This window comes from Wasmannia auropunctata, unplaced genomic scaffold (assembly GCF_000956235.1).
Source record: "Wasmannia auropunctata unplaced genomic scaffold, wasmannia.A_1.0 LD336101.1, whole genome shotgun sequence".
In the NCBI taxonomy this organism is placed as follows: domain Eukaryota; kingdom Metazoa; phylum Arthropoda; class Insecta; order Hymenoptera; family Formicidae; genus Wasmannia; species Wasmannia auropunctata.
Genome location: NW_012026789.1, coordinates 189,386 through 194,280, shown reverse-complemented (window position 1 = coordinate 194,280; position 4,895 = coordinate 189,386). Strand labels below are relative to the sequence as shown.

Sequence of the window (4,895 nt, the reverse complement as noted above, 5' to 3'; positions counted from 1 at the left end):
TATCCCCTGTGTGCCTTGTCGACTCAGTTGTATGCTATACGAAGTTATTACGTAAGGATACGACGTTTCCGAGCTTCAAACGGCGAGAATCGACGTTTGAGCGGTGGGAACGTCGCGGGCGCTCGGATCCGGCGGTTCCGCGCTTCGCACGTCGAGATTCGACGTTTGAATGGTAGAAACGCCGCGAACGCAAGGATACGACGTTTCCGAGCTTCAAACGGCGAGAATCGACGTTTGAGCGGTGGGAACGTCGCGGGCGCTCGGATCCGGCGGTTCCGCGCTTCGCACGTCGAGATTCGACGTTTGAATGGTAGAAACGCCGCGAACGCAAGGATACGACGTTTCCGAGCTTCAAACGGCGAGAATCGACGTTTGATTAGTGGGAACGTCGCGGGCGCTCGAATACGGCGGTTCCGCGCTTAAGACGTCGAGATTCGACGTTTGAATGGTAGAAACGCCGCGAACGCAAGGATACGACGTTTCCGAGCTTCAAACGGCGAGAATCGACGTTTCCAAGCTTCAAACGGCGAGAATCGACGTTTGAGTGGTGGGAACGTCGCGGGCGCTCGAGTACGGCGGTTCCGCGCTTCACACGTCGAGATTCGACGTTTGAATGGTAGAAACGCCGCGAACGCAAGACTAATTAAGAACAATAGGTTGCGTATAATAAACGGAAGCATACTGTGGAGATGCATTGTCTCTCGCAGGCTCGGATTTGCATAGGGTGACATCATGATTATCGATCGCCGCATTCTTTAAGCGTTGCGTCGTCTTATGCAGGTGCAGACTCCTCGAGATATGAATATCGATCGCCACATTCCTCAAGCATTACGAGGTGCTACATTGACTTATTTAAGAAGCAAAATAATATTACGTGTGAAGCGAATTTATATTGTTTAAGTTTTGTGCACAACAATACATCCTTTAAGTTTATTAACTTTATAGAGCTTTTCCTTATAATGTCCTGAATGGTTCTATGTAAATTTCATTACCAAATTCCATCCGGTTGTGCAGATATTTGAGACAATAGAATTTTCTGAACGAATTTAAAATTATTAACTTTACCTAACCATTCTTTATAATGTTCTTAATGGTTTTACGAGATTTTTTTTAATTAAATTTATTTCGTTGTTTAGATACTTAAGACAATAGAATGTTTTGAACAGATAATAAGCTAAGACTTGTGGTATCGGTTATGCGTGTTGTCTAATATGGTTTACCATTATTTGCAATATGATTATTATAATTATAATGCGCCTGCCCCGGATTTATTTAACAAGTTACAGCGTGGAATAGAAATTGTCGTTTAATTTAACAAGCGTGAGATTGAAATTATCAAATGGTAATTTTCCGAGAGTCGGTATTCCACCACCGTCGGTAATCTCTGATGGTAACATTTATCGGCTTTAGTTGACATGTGAACTAAAGTCGGTAAGCGTTTAGGCAACCACCGTTGGTAACTCGTTGATGGTAATTCATCGACTCTAATTGATGTAGAATTAAAGTCGGTAAATCTATTTATGAATTTTAATAAGAAAATAAGCGTTGTTATTTGTAATTTCAGGTTGGCAAATAATAAGTTTAGTAAATAATTCCACGGTATTGCTTGCAAATACGCTTAGGTAATATATAGAATATATATAGGATAAATACAAAAGAATAATAAGGAGAGATATATACGTATTTATGTTTTTTATTGAGTCGAATCGAATCGGTTGGATAATAAGAATAAAAATTTAGACGGGACGTCACAGATAACATCAATTTCACGCGTGATCCATTAAAAGCCATCATCTTCGAAAATAACATTATTTGCTACAGACTTAATGATTAATGGATAAAACTAACCTCACGCAATCTTATTATATGCACACATTATAGTGCTAGATTTAACATATATATATATATATATACATTTACTTATTTGTTCACCATGTATATGTAATCAACAATGTTAGAAAGAGTATTTACTTGATTCATTACACTTATATTTTTATCTTGTATTCTATTATCTTGCTAAAAATTGATTAATTATATTTCAAACATTGTTGAAAATGTTGAACCTATTTACTTAATATTATATTTAGTATGTTATTCACTTCTATTGTTACAGACCATGCGTATACTCATCGTGGTCTTACTATACGTAAATTCAGTCGTCTCCCTTATTGGATTCGATTGCGGTGGTCGACACTTAAACATCACCACAATATCGTTACTTGACGTTGGCGAATGCGGACTAAATTTGCATCAATCCAACGCCACCAGTGTATACATCCAACTTCTGCAATTAGCAGAATACAATTACGCTGATGTCATCCAATGCAAGGTGGAAATCTCGAGAACGATCTCTCACTGTGGGATGCACTCCCATATCTCTGCAGTACATAACGGAAAGGCCGACTATCTACACGAAACCGGATACACGCAGTGCCGAAGACTTTTACAAGACGGAACCTTCTCTCTTGGACCGAACGTCTATTTGCACGGCATCAAAGCTAATCAGACAAACATTCGTCCGATTACCTTGGCTGGAAGAATTAACAACGATGGAAGCTGTAAAGGAACACAGTATTCCGATCCATACGGAACCTGGAACGACGTCATCGTTCAAGGCGTCGCCAAAATTACATTAAAGACCTCTTATGTACTGGTCAAAATCAACACCGGTCACGTAATGCTCAAATCTGAAACTATCTGCCCCCTCAAAAACGGGTTCTGCATCGACTCCGACGACGGATACTCGTACTGGACGCCCGTACCAACCTCCTTCTGTGACTTTCACCAATTCGATGTCCTTTATGAAGGATCAGCTACTAAAATCGAGGATAGTGACCCCAAAGCTATTTCTCCGATTGTCTACAGTTTAGTCGCTCAAAACATCACGTTCGCTCTGACAAGAACTAAGGAGCTACCATTGTGCGGATATACATTGTACCGCACAGAGCATCCCAAATTGTTCATAGTGGAAACCAAGAAGGGGGATGCCATCCCTCACAAGATACAGATCCCTATGGACAACCTCGACCTCTTTTCGTACATGAATTCCAAGTTCGTGTATGTGGAGAAGCATCTTCGACATCAGATGACTTCCCTATACCAGGACGTCATGCAGCAGAAATGTGAGTTGGAAAGACAGGTCATCACAAACGCCTTATCTTTCACGACTCTCCAACCGGATGAATTCGCCTTCCGCCTCATGAAAGATCCCGGCTACATGGCCGTCACCACCGGCGAAGCCGTCTTCATTATCAAATGCATACCAGTTGACGCCATAGTAAGAAGAACCAAGGAGTGCTATACCGAGCTTCCTATAACTGTGCGCAACGAGTCATTTTTTCTTACACCAAAATCAAGAATACTTACAAAGGTTGGGAACCAGCGTGAATGCAGTTCCGAGTTGCCCACCCTATACCGCATAGAAGATACTTGGGTTCAGTTTACGCCAGAACCGCAGGTACGGCAATCACCGCCTCAGCAACTGCAGCCTTTGACGAAATTATCATGGAAGTACCTAACACCCGGACCCCTAGCAAGCAGCGGAATTTATTCCGACAAAGACATCGGACGCTTACGGGAACACATTATGTTTCCTGCAGAAAAACCAGCCTTACTTAACTCTGTTGCGAGAGGACTCACAGGCCACTCCTTCGACAGACTCTGTCTCTGTATATAATTTGTTGGACGAGGAATCGCTCAACAAAATTGTCAACACCACAGCTTCACGAATCTGGAATGGATTCATCACCTTTGGTTCCGCCACTGCTGGGATATTTGGCATCTTCCTGATCATCCGCTTAATCAAAATCATTATCGACACGGCTATACATGGATATGCTCTCCATACAGCTTACGAATGCAGCTTACATCTCCTCGGAGCCATCTGGAGTTCACTCACTCATTTGTTCCTTCACCTAGCTCGCAACCCTGCTAAAAAGGAGGACAGCAAGGAGAATGACTCAGCCTTTCCACCAAATCTATCTACACAAGCACAAGCTCCACCAGCTGAACCACCTGCAATCTACAAGTACCGCATCATTCCCCGAATATCGAAAATTGATGTCGAACCAACCGCACCAACAAGCGTAACTACTATCCCTACTACATATACTTATAGTGACTTAAACAATCGTTTGGATAAGGTAGAACAAATTCCTTCTTAAAAAAAAAGGGAATTCGTTCTAAAAAAGGGAGGAAGGTGTGACGTCCGTCTAAAAAAAAAAATATATATATATAATAATAAACATAACAAAAATATTCAATTTAACTTCTTATTTGCAAATGCACAAATTAAAATCTTGGAATATTGTCATTAATAAGGACGCCTGCCCTCTGTATAACCTTCCCCAAACGAATAAAGCATTATTACATTACGCATATATATTATCTTACCTTTATCCCCGTATTATTGCAATTATTAACAATATAATTTTATAGCATAATCTAACTAATTGAGGCAAGCCCAACAACTTTCGTATTATGCGCCAAGACCGTATCTCTAATAGTTTACGAGATAGCATATGTCTGTCCTTCTCGCACTCATTCAGTACATTCAAAAAAATTTCCTTAACAATTAACTATACAATTTTATTTGACCAATCTTCTGATCAAGCAGAATTAAGCAGTTTTTATAATAAGAACGACCATCGTAACTTCTACCATTTAGAAGATATCAAGGTTTAAAGATTGCTACTTTGTCCATTAGATCCCTGAAATAACTATCATAATTAACAATAGAATTTTATTCGACCAATCGATAGTTTATGAAAAACCAAGCATCTTTCATAATAGGAACGACAGTCGTATCTCTTACCCTTCAGGAGTTATAAATATCTAAAGATTCAGATGTCTCTGTCCTTGACCGACGCATAGAGCTTTTTTTCTAAAATTCACTG

General features: G+C 40.4%; 1 pseudogene; it reads left to right on the top strand.

Annotated features, from left to right (window-relative positions):
* The window catches only part of LOC105460901, a 13,287-nt pseudogene extending 9,124 nt beyond the window's left edge, over positions 1-4,163 (top strand).
* The last annotated feature ends 732 nt before the right edge of the window (positions 4,164-4,895 follow it).